At 47.1% G+C, this 17738-nt stretch overlaps 1 long non-coding RNA gene across 1 annotated transcript; it reads right to left on the reverse strand.

Moving 5' to 3' along the window:
* Window positions 1–411: 411 nt before the first annotated feature.
* LOC141112187 (uncharacterized) lies at window positions 412–7238 on the reverse strand. Its single transcript, XR_012236541.1, has 2 exons — window positions 6507–7238; window positions 412–2599 (listed from the first exon to the last, which is right to left on the reverse strand). It is a non-coding gene; the product is annotated as an uncharacterized lncRNA (long non-coding RNA).
* Window positions 7239–17738: the final 10500 nt, after the last annotated feature.

The raw sequence follows: 17738 nt of genomic DNA on the forward strand, positions 1-17738 counted from the left end.
TTTTGATCATTTGCATTTTTATTCTCATGCGTGATTTTGTAGACAGGGCCCCAGTGCACAGTATTGCCCGGGGGCCTATAATGCTCTTAAGATGGCCCTGTCTGGAAGTGGTTAAATACATCAAGGGGGTGAACAAGGTTTGGAAGGGCAGTTTTTTCAATATAAAACCAAAATCAAGAACATGGGACATGACCTCAAACTAACTGGAGGAAAGTTCAAAACTAATCTTAAAAACTATTATTTTACTGACAGGGTAGTTGATACTTGGAATAAACTACCAGCAGAGGTAGTGAGACAGACAACAGTAAATGGCTTCAAACATGCTTGAGACAAACCTAGATCTATACTTAGACAATAAGCTTAACAAAAAAAAAAAAAAAAAAAAAAAAAAGGAGGATGGGCTACTCGGTCTTTCTGTTTCAATCGTCTTTATTTGTTTTACAAAAAACAGTAATACAATTTTTTGTAAGCATTTTTACATTACTGAAGCTATCAAGAAGGGTAAAGGCCTGCCGTCACCTTTTTATGTACCTAGTAATGATCGGTGATGTTCACCTCCTTACCTTTCTTAACCCTTTCATGCCTAAGCCTATTTCTGATATTTGTTGCTTACAAGTTAAAATACGTATTTTTTGAAAATTACTTAGAACCCCTAAACATTTTATATATTTTTTTAGCATAGACCCTAGAACAGGGATATGCAATTAGCGGACCTCTAGCTATTGCAAAAACTACAAGTCCCATCATGCCTCTGGGTGTCATGCTTGTGGCTGTCAGAGTCTTGCTATGCCTCAAGTGACTTGTAGTTCTGCAACAGCTGGAGGTCCGCTAATTGCATATCCCTGCCCTGGAGAATAAAATAGCGATTGTTGCAATATTTTATGTCACACCGTATTTGCGCAGCGCTCTTTCAAACGTTGGGAAAAAAGACACTTTCATGAATTAAAAAAAAACTAAACAGTAAAGTTAGCCCAATTTTGTTGTATAATGTGAAAGATGATGTTATGCCGAGTAAATAGATACCTAACATGTCATGCTTTGAAATTGCACACATTCGTGGAATGGCGACAAACTACGGTACCTAAAAATCTCCATAGGCGGCGCTTTAATAAAAATTAACGGTTACCAGGTTAGAGTTAGAGGTCTAGTGCTATAATTATTGCTCTCACTCTAACAATCGTGGCGATACCTCACATGTGTGATTTAAACACTGTTTACATATGCAAGTGCGAATTACGTGTGCGTTTTCTTTGCTGCGCAAGCTCGCATGGACGGGGGCGCTTTAAAAAAAGAATTCTTATTTATTTTTCTTTTTTTACATTGTCACTTTAAAAAAAAAAAATGTCATCACTTTTATTGCTGTCACAAGGAATGTAAACATCCCTTGTGACAGTAATAGGTGGTGACAGGTACTCTTTATGGAGGGATCGGGGGTCTACAAGACCCCAAATCCCTCCTATGCACTTTAAAGTCCCAAAACGGCGATTGTGAATACTGTCTTTTTTTTCTTTTTAAACGGCACCATTGGCAGCCAAGTAAACGGGAAGTGACGTTGTGACGTTCCTTCCGTGTTTACAGAAAGAAGACTGGAAGGAAGCCAGAAACGGCTTCCTTCCAGTCTTATAGGGCGTACACACGGTCGGACTTTGTTCGGACATTTCGACAACAAAATCCTAGGATTTTTTCCGACGGATGTTGGCTCAAACTTGTCTTGCATACACACGGTCACACAAAGTTGTCGGAAAATCTGATCGTTCTAAACGTGGTGACGTAAAACATGTACGTCGGGACTATAAACGGGGCAGTGGCCAATAGCTTTCATCTCTTTATTTATTCTGAGCATGCGTGGCACTTTGTCCGTCGGATTTGTGTACACACGATCGGAATTTCCGATAACGGATTTTGTTGTCGGAAAATTTTATCTCCTGCTCTCCAACGTTGTGTGTCGGAAAATCCGATGGAAAATGTCCGATGGAGCCCACACATGGTCGGAATTTCCGACAACACGCTCCGATCGGACATTTTCCATCGGAAAATCCGACCGTGTGTATGGGGCATTACTCTAGCCGGCGGAAGTGGCAGATCGTGGATCGGGTCTCCTGGTGGGACGGGAGGTCCGGGAAGAGCGGCGGAATGTCCCCTCTGTTTCCTTTGGGATAACAGCCGAGCAGCTTTTAGCCACATTAGTTGTTATCCCTGAAGAGCCGACCGCCCGCTCTAAAAAAATGGTGCAGGCATCATTCCCCCGGTATAACCCCTTAAAGCCGAGGCCGCATATGTGCGTACGGTTGGCGCTAAGCAGTTAGGGATCACCCTGCAAACTGACGCCCTCTTCCATCTACACCTGTACCCAACAACCTGCAATCTAGGATTCCCCATCATAAGGGGCACTCTGCAATATATGCACCCCACCACCATAATGATGGCCCTGTAATGTGACCCATCATTTCCCCATACCACACAGCTTACAATCTATGTACTTGTGTAAGATGTAGTAGATCTTTTGTTTTTAATATCAAATATCGCAAGTGTAATCCTGCCAACTAGCTTCAGAGGGGATGGTCTCATATGGCACATCAATCCCGCTTCTATGAGTGTCCTGGAAGAAATCCAAAAACATAAGATAACCAGTTAGTGCCACACCAATGTTTGTAGAGTCCAGAAAGAATTACAGCATTATAATGACACCCAGCATACAGGACAAGAGAAGTGGTACTGTGCGGTGTCCATACATACAGACAGAAAAAGAATGATGTGTGCTGATGAGGCGGCACTGATGGGCACTGCTAGGGCTGCACTGATAATTAGTGCCCCGATTATCTGTACAGGTCTCCCCTGCAAGGAGTTGCCTCTGATCCGCTCTCCTCTCCTCGCACTCTGTCATTGTGAGGCGAGGAGAGCCGATAAACTTCACTTCCGTATTTACATGTGATTGGATGCGATTAAAGAGCCACGTCATTGGCTCTTTACAGAGACCGGGTTGCACTGCGTCCTAGGGACATGGAGTGACCGCGATCGCTGCACTACACACACCCCCCCCCCCCCCCCCATCAATCCCAGGGTTTTCCTCCTCCATCTGGCACAACTTCCTCCTGGGACTTATAGTACCAACAAGTATCTCAGTTTAAATTCTCCAGATGGGGACTACATCCCCCACAAATCCCTGCAGTTCCCAGCAGCCCTTCGCAGCTCCCTGGGTGGGCTTTCTCTCCCCGGGATATTCTGCCACCAATCCTTGCCCTCCTGCTGTCTGAGTGGTAGGTGGGACCGCCACCCAGCAGCCGCAGGGTCCTCTTTCTCCTCTTCTCTAGCCCAGCAGCTCTGGCAGGGAGAAGTAGAGAGTGTGCAGGGTAAGCTGTGTGTGACGACCCATCATGCAGAGGGACAAAGCAGCACCACTGTCCAGGCTGCAGAGTCAGTAATGTATTCAAATAACAGTACAGGGATTTAACCTCTTCAAGACCAGGCCTTTTTCTGACACTTGTTGCTTACAAGTTAAAATCTGTATTTTTTGCTAGCAAATTACATACAATCCCCAAACATATACATATATATATATTTTTTAGCAGAGACCCTAAAGAATAAAATGGTGGTCGCAATATGTCATTCATATATGTCACTCTATTTGCGCAACGGTCTTTCAAACACAATTTTTTGGGGAAAAATACACTTCAATAAATAATTTAAAAAAAAAAAAAAAAAAACAGTAAAGTTAGCCCAATTTTGTTTTGTATAATGTGAAACATGATGTTGCAAATAGATAACATGTCAAACTTTGAAATTGCGCAAACACGTGGAATGGCGCCTAACTTTGGCACTTAAAAATCTCCATAGGCGACGCTTTAATAATAATTTTATGGTTCCCCGTTTAGAGTTCCAGAGGAGGTCTTGTGCTAGAATAATTGCTCCCGCTCTCACAATCATGGCGATACCTCACATGTGTGGTTTGAACACCGTTTACAACAAGTAAAAAAATTATACATTTTTTATTTACCTGTTGCCGCCCTCCCATCGTCACATGACGTGATGGAATTTGATCGGTGAAATCTGAATGATGCCTGTAGCTGCCGTTTTCAGCCGGTGATTCCCTACACCATAAGAACGATCATAGCGGCTGTTCCACCGCTTGATCGTTCTTATGAGAAGCGAGAGGGGACGTCCCCTCCCTCCGGTACTTCTACCGACTCACCCCTACGATCGGTGAGTCAGGGACAGGATTCGCCGGCCCCGGATGTCGATCATAGAGAATTCTGGCGGACCAGATGGTCGGCGGAGTCTCTATGATCGTCAGAGGCTGGGCGCAATGTTATGATGTTACGCCCGGCCCCTGCATTAAAAAAAACGGCGCCGCCTCGGCTGGGAAGCCGTGATTGGTTTATTTCTTTTATTTCAGACTTCCCAGCCTAGTGGTGAGATGTGGGGTCTTATTGACCTCATATCTCACTGTAAAGAGGACTGATCGTGCCATATTCCTATTACAAGGGATGTTTACATTCCTTGTAATAGGAATAAAAATGATCAAAAACATTTTTTTCCCAAAAAGTTGCAAACTAAAAAAAAGAAAGTAAAATTAACAATAAAAAAAAATAAAAAATTTTAAGGCGCCCCTGTCCCCGTGAGCTCGCACGCAGAAGCGAACGCATACGTAAGTCCCGCCCACATATGAAAATGGTGTTCAAACCACACATGTGAGGTATTGATGCGAACGTTGGAGCGAGAGCAATAATTTTGTCCCTAGACTTCCTCTGTAGCTCAAAACATGTAACCAGTAAAAAAATTTCAAGCATTGCCTATGGAGATTTTTAAGTACTGAATTTTGGTGCCATTCCACGAGTGTGTGCAATTTTGAAGCGTCACGTTAGGTATCTATTTACGCGGCATAACTTCATCTTTCACAATATGCAAAAACATTGGGCTAACTTTACTGTTTTTTTTTTTTTTTTTTTTTAAAGCACAAAACTGTTTTTTTTCCTAAAAGAAAAATCGTATTAGAAAAATTGCTGCGCAAATACCGTGCGAGATAAAAAGTTGCAACAACCGCCATTGTATTCTCTAGGATCTTTGCTAAAAAAACATATATAATGTTTGGGGGTTCTGTGTAATTTTCTAGCAAAAAAAATGATGATTTTTACATGTAGGAGAGAAATGTCAGAATTGGCCTGGGTGGCAAGGGGTTAAATTGTCTTTTTGTTTATGGCGCAAAAAAAAAAAAAAAAGCCGCAGAGGTGATCAAATACCACCAAAAGAAATCTCTATTTGTGGGGAAAATGGACATAAATTGTATTTGGGTACAACGTCGCACGACTGCGCAATTGTTAGTAAAAGTAGCGCAGTGCCGTATCGCAAAAAATGGCCTGGTCATGAAGGGGGGTAAATCTTCTGGGGCTGAAGAGGTTAGTCTCGGTTTCATGTTCTGTTATATCACTGAGGATGATTTTTAATAACATTCTAGTAATGATAAGGTAGAGATCTACATGGATGGAAGAAGCTTTATTGTGCAGAAATACAGACAGTGCAGAATGAGCATAGAATGAGTCTCTTATCACACAGAACAATCTAGTAGTGTGACCTCCATGTGTTATAGTGAGCCCTGAGGGGGGAGAGAGAGAGAGAGAGAGGGGGGGAATGAGGAAGAGAGAGGAGGGGGGGGGGGATGAGGAAGAGAGAGGAGGGGGGGGGGATGAGGAAGAGAGAGGAGGGGGGGGGATGAGGAAGAGAGAGGAGGGGGGGGATGAGGAAGAGAGAGGAGGGGGGGGATGAGGAAGAGAGAGGAGGGGGGGGGGGATGAGGAAGAGAGAGGAGGGGGGGGGATGAGGAAGAGAGAGGAGGGGGGGAATGAGGAAGAGAGAGGAGGGGGGGGATGAGGAAGAGAGAGGAGGGGGGGGATGAGGAAGAGAGAGGAGGGGGGGGGGATGAGGAAGAGAGAGGAGGGGGGGATGAGGAAGAGAGAGGAGGGGGGGAATGAGGAAGAGATAGAGAGGGGGGGAATGAGGAAGAGAGAGAGAGAGGGGGAATGAGGAAGAGATAGAGAGGGGGGGAATGAGGAAGAGAGAGAGGGGGGGAATGAGGAAGAGAGAGAGGGGGGGGAATGAGGAAGAGAGAGAGGGGGGAATGAGGAAGAGAGAGGAGGGGGGGGAATGAGGAAGAGAGAGGAGGGGGGGGGATGAGGAAGAGAGAGGAGGGGGGGAATGAGGAAGAGAGAGGAGGGGGGGGGGATGAGGAAGAGAGAGGAGGGGGGGGGGGATGAGGAAGAGAGAGGAGGGGGGGGGATGAGGAAGAGAGAGGAGGGGGGGGATGAGGAAGAGAGAGGAGGGGGGGAATGAGGAAGAGATAGAGGGGGGGGATGAGGGAGAGAGAGAGAGAGAGAGAGGGGGGGGAATGAGGAAAAGAGAAAGGGGGGGAATGAGGAAGAGAGAGAGGGGGGGAATGAGGAAGATGAGGGTGCTGTGTGAGGAGTAGAGATGGAAGGTCTGTGGTAAGTTGTCCCCGCTCCTCCCTCTACTTACAGACTGATAAACATGTTCTTCTTCATCCTCCAGTCACCTGACAAGGGGATAGAATAAGTGAGAACGTGCACAGCCTTTCCTCACTGTACAGCGGCGCTCTCTATTGCCACCTGCAGGCTGGAGGGTGAAGAGCACCGAATCCTCTCCAGCAATCCGTCTTCTCCCGTCACAGGACATTATGACTGAGCGACGTCAGAGACAGCGCGCGCCTCGTGCGGGGGGGTCACGGGGGCGGACGGATAACGGTTATACCGGCACGAGAGGGCTGAGCGGCGCCATTTTCTTCCGTGCGTTGGAAGCGACAGGACGTGTCTCCTAGCGGCTCTCGTCACAGAAGAAGAACAGCGCCCTACAGCGCATTTATCGGTGATTACACCCCAGCCTTTCCATCGGTGATATAGTAAGTGTCATTATCACCTTACAATGAGATCGGGTCCGGTGTCGGGATGTGTGGGGCAGGTCGCGCCAAGGTAGGGGGGGGGGTAAAATCCGGATCCAATAACTGTCTGTCCCTCCACCCTGCGCCCCATAGAAGAGGAAGGTTTAGTTTGCGGGGAATGGGATGCAGATCTGGGGAAGAAATCCCGGTGGGGGAGGGGCAGGATGGACAGAGTGAGCGGCGCGGTCCTATGAAGAGAGAGAGCCCAGAGGGGAGGAGACTTTGGGAACCAATGAGAGAACTCAGGGGAGGGGCTCAGCAGCACCGCTGACACATAGGCACCATGTGGGATTGTTTTACTTCTGTCCCCGCTATCTGCATAGCCCCGCCTCCCAGCATGAGCTCTGGCTGCCGATTGGTCTGCTGCTCTGTCACTCAGCTCTGCACCCGCCTTCTCTTCATTCTCCAAGCTGTGTGAGAAGTACAATGGTTTCCTTTTATGACACTGAGATGAGCGGCGATCCCGAGTGTCACCGCTGATCTCAGGTCATTAGCAGTGTATGTAACTTAGGAGAAACAAGGAAAGGGGCGCCTCTGTATCAATATAGTATTTCTTATAAAAACCAATATCCAGTGACATGGAAGACGGCACATCTGTGTTCATGTCTGTGGATGGGAAGAGAGGAGGGGGACTGCAGGTCTCAGCAAGTCCAGAACCGGCTGGTAGCACATGAAATGCGATGCGGATGGTGTGAGGTTTGGGGGGCACAGCGGTTTCTCCTGGTAAAAGTGACAGACGGAGCAGAGATGAGATGACTGCTCAGATCATGTGACCAGGTGTGGGTTCCGGGAGAAGGGGAAATGGGACGTCCAGTCCTGTCACAGGCTGTGCCACCATATGTGTTCAGTCCGTCTGCCATCCGAGGTGTAAAGATGACACGGCCGTAAGAGGGGAGCCACAACGAGGCTTGGCAAGCACAGCAAAGCGTGGCGCGGGGCTGTGATGTCACAAATGTGCGACACGTTTCCCAGTATTCACACTATGGATGGAAAACATAGCAGCGCTCCTTTGTCAAGCATGATGCTGGAACCAGCGTGATTCCTGTGCGGGTTTCCACATCACACCTGCATTGACATCTGCGCACCACTGCGGGTGTCAATGTAAAGTTAATGACACCCCCAGATCATTTCACAGATCGCAGTGCCAACTATGTAATGGTGCAGGAATCGGATCGCATGAGTCTTCACACCGATGTGATCCCATTCCAGTGCAGACCAAATAAAGGGTCCTGTACCATTTTGGTGCAAATGCAATATGATTTCAATTTGCATCACACAAACATTGCATGTGATATGCACAGCAATGCGGCACATGCAATATCTGTGATTGCACAATTGTGATGCCAGCCTCTTTCTCTCTCTATCTATGTACAGTATCTCACAAAAGTAAGTACACCCCTCACATTATTGTAAATATTTTATTATATCTTTTCATGTGACAACACTGAAGAAATTACACTTTGCTATGATGTCAAATAGTGAGTGTACAGCTTGTATAACAGTGTAAATTTGCTGTCCCCTCAAAATAACTCAACACACAGCCAATGATGTTTTAACCGCTGGCAACAAAAGTGAGTACACCCCTAAGTGAAAATGTCCAAATTGGGCCCAATTAGCCATTTTCCCTCCTCAGTGTCATGTGACTCCTTGGTGTTACAAGGTCTCAGGTGTAAATGGGGAGCAGGTGTGTTAAATTTGGTGTTATCGCTCTCACTCTCTCATACTGGTCACTGGAAGTTCAACATGGCACCTCATGGCAACAAACTTTCTGAGGATGTGAAAAAAAGGAATTGTTTCTCTACATAAAGATGGCCTAGGCTATAGGAAGATTGCCAAGACCCTTAAACTCAGCTGCAGCACGGTGGCCAAGACCATACAGCCAGGGCCGGTACAAGGAAGGGGCGGATGCCCTGGGCGGTACAATTTTCTGGAGGGGGGGGGGGGGCGCAGGTGAAGTTCCGGCAGTGTGCTTCACAGTACACACTAGCCGGCGCCGCTAATCGTCTCTGTACCTTTTACTGTAATGTGCCAAGTGCGCTCCTGCACCCGGCACAAGCCTAGACAGATAGTCACCGCACACGCCCTTCCCTGTCAGTGCTTCACTGTCCCTATGAAGGTGCTGCTTCGTAGGCCCGTCCCGGCGGCGTGACCTCACTCACGGCCAGAGGCGAGATGGGAGGAGCGTAGAGAGCTGCTGCTGAAGCTGCGCGTGCAACCTAGAGGAGCCACCAAGGAGGAACCAACAAACTGTGTATATCACACAAAAATAAGAACTAAACACTGCTAATGATTGCCAAATGGCATGCCATTAACCCCCCCCCCATGCTGCATATTAGAGAAATTCAAAATAACATTGGTAATTAATGTCCCCTCAGCCTCCTCCCCTCCCCCAATCGGATCCAGACAGTTCATTAATGAATCTGCTGCAGATTCATAAATAAACTGCCTGGATCCGATTGGGGGAGGAAATGAGGCTGAGGGGAGGTTAATTACCAATGTTATTTTTAATTTCTGTAATTTGCAGCATGGGGGGGGGTTAATTAACTCTGACACTGGTGCCACTAATGCAGCACAAAGGGGTTAATTAAAGTGGAGTTCCACCCTAAAGTGGAACTTCCGCTCATCAGATTCCTCCCCCCCTCAATTGGCACCTTTCAGGGGGGAGGGGGGTGCAGATACCTGTATAATACCCGGTATCTGCACCCACTTCCGGGAATAGCTAGCCGCAGCTAGCTGCAAATGCCCTCCCCCCCACTGTGTTGTGAGAAACACACAGTTCCCACAACACAACGGGGACCAGTGTAGACGCGCAGCGTGACTCGCGCATGCGCAGTAGGGAACCGGGCAGTGAAGCCGCAACGCTTCACTTCCTGATTCCCTGATCGAGGATGGCGTTGGGGGCAGCCGAGAGACGAGCGATCGATCGGCTTCGGCTGCCGACATCGCTGGACCCTGGGACAGGTAAGTGTCCATTTATTAAAAGTCAGCAGCTGCAGTATTTGTAGCTGCTGGCTTTTGATATTTTTTGTTTAAGGTGGAGCTCCGCTTTAATTGCCACTGGTCAGCCACTGATGCATCAGTGGACCAGCAGTGGCAGTACATTAACCCCGCCCATGCTGCGAATTACAAATACCATTGGCATTTAACCACTTGAAAAGACAACCCGTCACAGTACATATACTGCTACGGGGTGGCAGCTACAGGCGTATGACGCTGCCAGTTTTAGGGTGTCGGGCGTATGCTCCCACCCGCCTACACCCCTGTGATTTGACACAGCAGGAGACTGTCAGCAGATCCCAGCCATCGATTCATGGCTGGGACCTGCTGAACGTCTGTGACAAATCACAGCCCACAGCTCTGTGTTGATAATCAATACAGGGCACTTTACAGAGTAAAAAGCAGCAGACACAGGAAACATAGTTAACATCCACTATAAGTTGCTGATCGCTGCCATTACTAGTATAAGAAAATGTATTTCCCTTTTTTTGTGAATATTTGGGCACTACCTTACGAAAAAATAATGCAAAGCTGAAAACTTAGTATGTTCACACGGGCTCTGACAGAAAAAACAGCAGGCCTTTCTACAAGCACATTTTCTGCATTATTATTCCAAAGCACTTTAAGTGCCTCTAAAAATACATATAGTTAAAATGTGTGTATTGTCTTAAAGAGGAGTTCCACCCAGGGGGTCCAGTAAAAAAAAAAAAAAAATTAAAAGTCAGCAGCTACAAATACTGCAGACTTTTAATTGGACACTTACCTGTCCCTGGGTCCAGCGATGCAGGGGATTGAAGCCCCGCTCGTCTCCCCCTCCGTTTAGTGGCGCCAGCATTGCAACTGTGGGCGCCGGGCTGTGGCTTCACAGCCTGGCACCCACTGCGCATGCGCGAGCGGCGCTGCGCGCCGTGATTGGCCGCTCAGTCACCTGGGACCTGTAATGGGTCCCAGATGATTGACAGGAGGGAGGGAGCAGAGCGGAGCCCTTCCTGTGCCGAGGGGGAAGTGATGTCACCAGCCCAGGCACTGGAAGGGGCAGACTACGAGGGACCCCCTAGCAACAGGCATTTAGAGGTAAGTTAAAAAAAAAAAATATCCAAATGTTTTTTTGTTTTTTAGGATTTTTCATGTATTTTTGTTTTTTTGGGTGGAACCCCACTTTAAGCATTTTCTTGTTTTGAAATAACACTGCTCTTTTTTTACACCCAGGGGGCGCAGTTTGCCATCTTCACACTGGGCACCGTATGACCATGTCCCGGCACTGCATACAGCGGTTTAACAGGACAGGTTTCAATCAGAGCTGGCCTCGCTATGGTCGACCAAAGAAGTTGAGTGCACGTGCTCAGTGTCATATCCAGAGGTTGTCTTTGGGAAATAGACGTATGGGTGCTGCCAGCATTTCTGCAGAGGTTGAAGGGGTAGGGGGCAGCCTGTCAGTGCTCAGCCCCAGACCATACGCCGCACACTGCATCAAATTGGTCTGCATGGCTGTCATCCCAGAAGGAAGCCTCTTCTAAAGATGATGCACAAGAAAGCCTGCAAACAGTTTACTGAAGGCAAGTAGACTAAGGACATGGATTACTGGAACCAGGTCCTGTGGTCTGATGAGACCAAGATAAACTTATTTGGTTCAGATGGTGTCAAGCGTGTGTGTCGGCAACCAGGTGAGGAGTACAAAGACAAGTGTGTCTTGCCTACAGTCAATTATGGTGACGGGAGTGTCATAGTCTGGGGCTTCGTGAGTGCTCCTGGCACTGGGGAGCTACAGTTCATTGAGACAACCATGAATGCCAACATGTACTGTGACATGATCCCCTCCTTTCAGAGACTGGGCCGCAGGGCAGTATTCCAACATGATAACAACCCCAAACACTCCTCCAACATGAACACTGTCTTGCTAAAGAAGCTGAGGGTAAAGGTCATTGACTGGCCGGGCATGTCTCCAGACCTAAACCCTATTGAGCATCTGTGGGGTATCCTCAAAGGGAAGGTGGAGGAGCGCAAGGTCTCTAACATCCACCAGCTCCGTGATGTAGTCACGGAGGAGTGGAAGAGGACTCCAGTGACAACCTGTGAAGCTCTGGTGAACTCCATGCCCAAGAGGGTTAAGGCAGTGCTGGAAAAAATTGGTGGCCACAGAAAATATTGACACTTTGGGCCCAATTTGGACATTTTCACTTAGGGGTGTGCTCACGTTTGTTTTCAGCGGTTTAGACATTAATGGCTGTGTATTGAGGTATTTCGAGGGGACAGCAAATTACACTGTTATACAAGCTGTACACTCATTACTTTACATTGTAGCAAAGTGTCATTTCTTCAGTGTTGTCACATGAAAAGATATGATAAAATATTTACAAAAATGTGAGCTATGGGGGGGGGGGTTGTTTGACATAACATATATATTTATTGTAAATAACTGTTAACGGTTCTTTATATATACATATTTATAAATATATATGTATATATATTATTCTACCTGCATTTAAATGCTATTATTAATATCATTTTTATATAATTTTTAATTAGGTAAAATTTTGTAAACCCTGAAATATGATTGTACCCATGGCATGTTTTATTACAGTTATACGGGTGTTTATCAATTATGAAATATATTTTATTTTAATTTATTAATAAATATTTATACTTGTATACTTTATTAAAATTATTTTTTAATGATTATAAATGTATTTTGCATTTATATGAATGGTGTATAGCTGCATTACATATGTGGATTACATTCATTTACTATACACCATTCACATTTAAATAGGGACATATATGATCTTTAAATATTGATAAAAACAATGTTTTTTTTATAATTAGGTTAATGTATATTGTGTAGGGGAAATTTAACATTATTATTTTATTAATATGTTGGGGAATAATGTGTGCTGATTCGTGTTGAACTTTTTGTATTTTACACTTCCTCATACTGTAATCCCGCTACATCACGCGAGATTACAGTGAGAGGAGCCGTTCTCAGGAGTTCTCGGCGTTTGTAGATCGCTTCTCAACTCAACATGAGAAGCGATCTACAGACCTTCATAAACAGGCACTCAGAGGAGAGCGATCTCCTCTGAGAATACCTGAGAACTGAATAGCGCTATTTTACCGCAGTTTCATAAAAGGACACCAATGTGCAGCTTGGAGAATGAAATGTGTGCTGGAGCAAGAGTGGGAGGAGTCAGAGCCCCCTCTTGTCACAGTTGTACAAAATGTACACAGAACCCGGATTACCATCAATAGGGAATATGTGCAGGAGAGAGAGAGTACAGCAATGTAACATGTGTGTGCAGGAGAGAGTACAGCAATGTAACATGTGTGTGCAGGAGAGAGTACAGCAATGTAACATGTGTGTGCAGGAGAGAGTACAGCAATGTAACATGTGTGTGCAGGAGAGAGTACAGCAATGTAACATATGTGTGCAGGAGAGAGTACAGCAATGTAACATGTGTGTGCAGGAGAGAGTACAGCAATGTAACATGTGTGTAGTAGGGAGAGTGCAGCAATGTAACATGTGTGTGCAGGAGAGAGTACAGCAATGTAACACGTGTGTAGTAGAGAGAGTATAGCTATGTAACACGTGTGCAGGAGAGGGTACAGCAATGTAACACGTGTGTAGTAGGGAGAGTACAGCAATGTAACACATGTGTAGTAGAGAGTACAGCAATGTAATGTGTGTGTAGTAGAGAGTACAGCAATGTAACATGTGTGTAGTAGAGAGTACAGCAATGTAACGTGTGTGCAGTAGAGGGTACAGCAATGTAATGTGTGTAGTAGAGAGTACAGCAATGTAACGTGTGTGTAGTAGAGAGTACAGCAATGTAACATGTGTGTAGTAGAGAGTACAGCAATGTAACGTGTGTGTAGTAGAGAGTACAGCAATGTAACATGTGTGTAGGAGAGAGTACAGCAATGTAACATGTGTGTAGGAGAGAGTACAGCAATGTAACATGTGTGTGCAGGAGAGAGTACAGCAATGTAACATGTGTGTGCAGGAGAGAGTACAGCAATGTAACATGTGTGTGCAGGAGAGAGTACAGCAATGTAACATATGTGTGCAGGAGAGAGTACAGCAATGTAACATGTGTGTGCAGGAGAGAGTACAGCAATGTAACATGTGTGTGCAGGAGAGAGTACAGCAATGTAACATATGTGTGCAGGAGAGAGTACAGCAATGTAACATATGTGTGCAGGAGAGAGTACAGCAATGTAACATATGTGTGCAGGAGAGAGTACAGCAATGTAACATATGTGTGCAGGAGAGATTACAGCAATGTAACATGTGTGTAGTAGGGAGAGTGCAGCAATGTAACATGTGTGTGCAGGAGAGAGTACAGCAATGTAACACGTGTGTAGTAGGGAGAGTGCAGCAATGTAACATGTGTGTGCAGGAGAGAGTACAGCAATGTAACATGTGTGTAGTAGGGAGAGTGCAGCAATGTAACATGTGTGTGCAGGAGAGAGTACAGCAATGTAACATGTGTGCAGTAGAGAGAGTACAGCAATGTAACGTGTTTAGTAGGGAGAGTACAGCAATGTAACACATGTGTAGTAGAGAGTACAGCAATGTAATGTGTGTGTGTAGTAGAGAGTACAGCAATGTAACATGTGTGTAGTAGAGAGTACAGCAATGTAACATGTGTGTAGTAGAGAGTACACAATGTAAAACGTGTGTAGTAGAGAGTACAGCAATGTAACGTGTGTGCAGTAGAGGGTACAGAAATGTAATGTGTGTAGTAGAGAGTACAGCAATGTAACATGTGTGTAGTAGAGAGTACAGCAATGTAACATGTGTGTAGTAGAGAGTACAGCAATGTAACATGTGTGTAGTAGAGAGTACAGCAATGTAACACGTGTGTAGTAGAGAGTACAGCAATGTAACGTGTGTGCAGTGATGGATTATGTGTACAGGAAAGTACAGTGATGGAACATGGGGGGTAGAGGTGGGGGGGCACTGTACTTCATATAATGGGGGGCCTCTGTGTGTCCTGAGCAGAGACAGTGTACTCATAATGGGGGCCCCCTGTCATGTGGATTAGGGGGGCTGCGCTCATATTGAGAAACCCCTGTGTATCCTAAAGGATGGGGGGCACTGTACTTATAATGGGGACCTCAGTACATCTTCTAACCATCCCCAGGTCCTATATGTCCTGGGGGTGGAGGTTTTATACACCTTGTAATGAGGGGCACACTTTAGGACTTATTGTGCTTTATAATTGGGAATCCCCTCTGTGATCTGAGGATGAACATATACACTGCCACTGTATACATGGGCAGGGCAAAGGGGGGGGGGGGGGGCAAAATTAGGTTTTGCCTAGGGTGTCAAAAATCCTTGCTCCAGCCCTGGTGTGGGGGGTTAATAGAGAGCTGGACCCGGCTTGTGCTGTAATGATCTGTCAGTGTTTTCTCTCGGGGTTGACACCTTTTCTTCAAGCCAAACCTGAACACTAAAGCCCCTATTACAGGTGGACCTGATCGGAGCCTCCATTCACCTCTATGGAGCGGTGGATGTGAGCGGTGACATGTCCGCTGCGATCCGATCCGTGAAATCCAGACGGATGATGACCCTATTTTCCATCTGTCTGGCGGATCGGATGAGAATGGAGAACGGCGCTCTGACAGGTCCGTCTCTGCACAGTGAGTGGAGACAGACCTGTCATTCGTCTGCTCAGCGGGTATCAGCAGATCGATCGCCCGCTGAGCAAAGCGGAGTCCACCAGCAGGATCGCCCATGTGAAAGAGCCCACTAGCCTATGGCACTGCGCTTGTTTAACTCCACCCATTCAACTGAATGGGTCAATGGGCAGTAACTGTGTGCAATGCACATGGCTAGAGCACAGTGACATGAGATTTTAGGTGCTAAAAACAGGTGGTGAGGAGAAAACATAACGCTTCTTCACCACCTGTCAAATACTTAAAAAAAAATCATCCACTGTGGATTACTCTTCAGAGTGCTCTGCAACTTCGTTTACACTTGTGGTTGGGGGACAGTAAAAAAAATAGAGGTTGAGCTGTGTTTTTACTGCTACCCAACTGTTCCTCTTAAGCTGCAAAGGCAGGAGAAGGGGGATCTGCACACACAATAGCCAAAATGCTTTGCATCACAGTGTGGCAAAAATTGTCTGCACTTTTGGGTTCAGCGAACAGTAATGCCTGCTGAATGTGGCCCATCCATGTGAATGGGGGTTTCCTGCATCCGTGTGCAATGCATTCAGTTGCGGGGTGCTGCTGTGGGGTTTAAACAGGTGGTGAGGAGGTGATATAACACCTCCTCACTGCCTGTCAAAGTCCCTCTGAAGAGCAATCCAAACATGGATTGCTCTTCAGAGGGCACCACATGTGTAAACGACCCCCTGAGCCTAGGTTTACACATATGCGATGTGGGAACCAGTGCAATTCCAGCGCCGGTTCCTGCATCACATCTCTCCCACAGGCAGTTCACACTGCCCTCTGCGAACCGCTGCGGGTGTCATTACAATGTTAATGACACCCCCAGATTGGTTTACAGATCGCAGTGCGAACTGTGAACTCGCACAGGAATCAGAATGCATAGGTGAGAACACCCATCCGATCCGATTCCAGTGTGGGGGGAAAAAAGTCCCTGCACTATTTTCCTGCAAATCTAATGCAAGTTCAGTCATACAACTGTATACAACTGTATGGCTGAACTTGCACTGCACAGACATCGCATGCGATCGGCACAGCAATACGATTGCGAATCACTTGCGATGTCTGTGTTCGCGCAAGTGTGATCCCAGGCTGAGGCTGTTCAGCCATGCCAGTATATTCTGTGGAGTAACCTTTTGTCTGCAACAATTCCAAAAACTTCTGCTCAGCTGGGGGCCAGGAGAAGGAACACTATTTAACCCCCCGGGCTCAAGTGCTTACCTCCTGTGGTGATCCAGACTGTGGCTCTGCCCAGTGGGGGCACTGAGATCCCCGCCAGGGGGGCACAGTCACGCACACTACCCAGTGAGGGCACAGAGATCTCCGCCAGTGGACTCACACTACCCGGTGGGGGCATCGAAATCTCTGCCTGGGGGCACACACTACCAAGTGGGGGCACTGAGATCCCCACCTGGGGGCACACACTTCCAAGTGGGGGCAGAGAGATCACTGACAGGGGCACACACTATCCAGTGGGGGCAGAGAGATCCCCACCAGGGGGCACACACTACCCAGTGGGGGCAGAGAGATCCCTGACGGGGGGCAAAACTACCCAGTGGGGGCAAAGAGATCCCCGCCTGGGCGCACACACTACCTAGTGGGGACACAGAGATCCCAGCCAGGGGGCACACACTACCCAGGGGGGCACAGAGATCCCAGCCAGGGGGGCACACACTACCCAGTGGGGGCACAGCGATCCTTGCCAGGGGGGCACAGAGATGTGTGCCAGGGGGCGCACACAACCCAGTGGGGCACAAAGATATCCCTGCTGGGGGACGCAAACTACCCAGTGGGGGCACAGAGATCCCTGCCGGGGGGCACACACACTACCCATTGGGGGCACAGATCCCTGCCAGGGGGCACAAACTACCAAGTGGGGGCTCAGAGATTCCTGCCAGGGGGGCATACATTGCCCATAGTTGGTAGTATAGTGTGTGTGTGTGTAGGGGGAGGGGTATAGTGGTTCTGGTGTTTTCCAAGAGTGGGGGGTATAGGGGGGTATGTTATCCAATTGTGGGAGGTATAATCGTTCTGTTGTTATCTAGGAGTAGAGGTTATAGTGGTTATGGTGTTATCTAGGAGTAGGGGGTATAGAGGGGTCTGGTCTTACCTAAGAGTGGGGGGCA

This window comes from Aquarana catesbeiana, linkage group LG11, assembly GCF_042186555.1.
Source record: "Aquarana catesbeiana isolate 2022-GZ linkage group LG11, ASM4218655v1, whole genome shotgun sequence".
Lineage (NCBI taxonomy): Eukaryota > Metazoa > Chordata > Amphibia > Anura > Ranidae > Aquarana > Aquarana catesbeiana.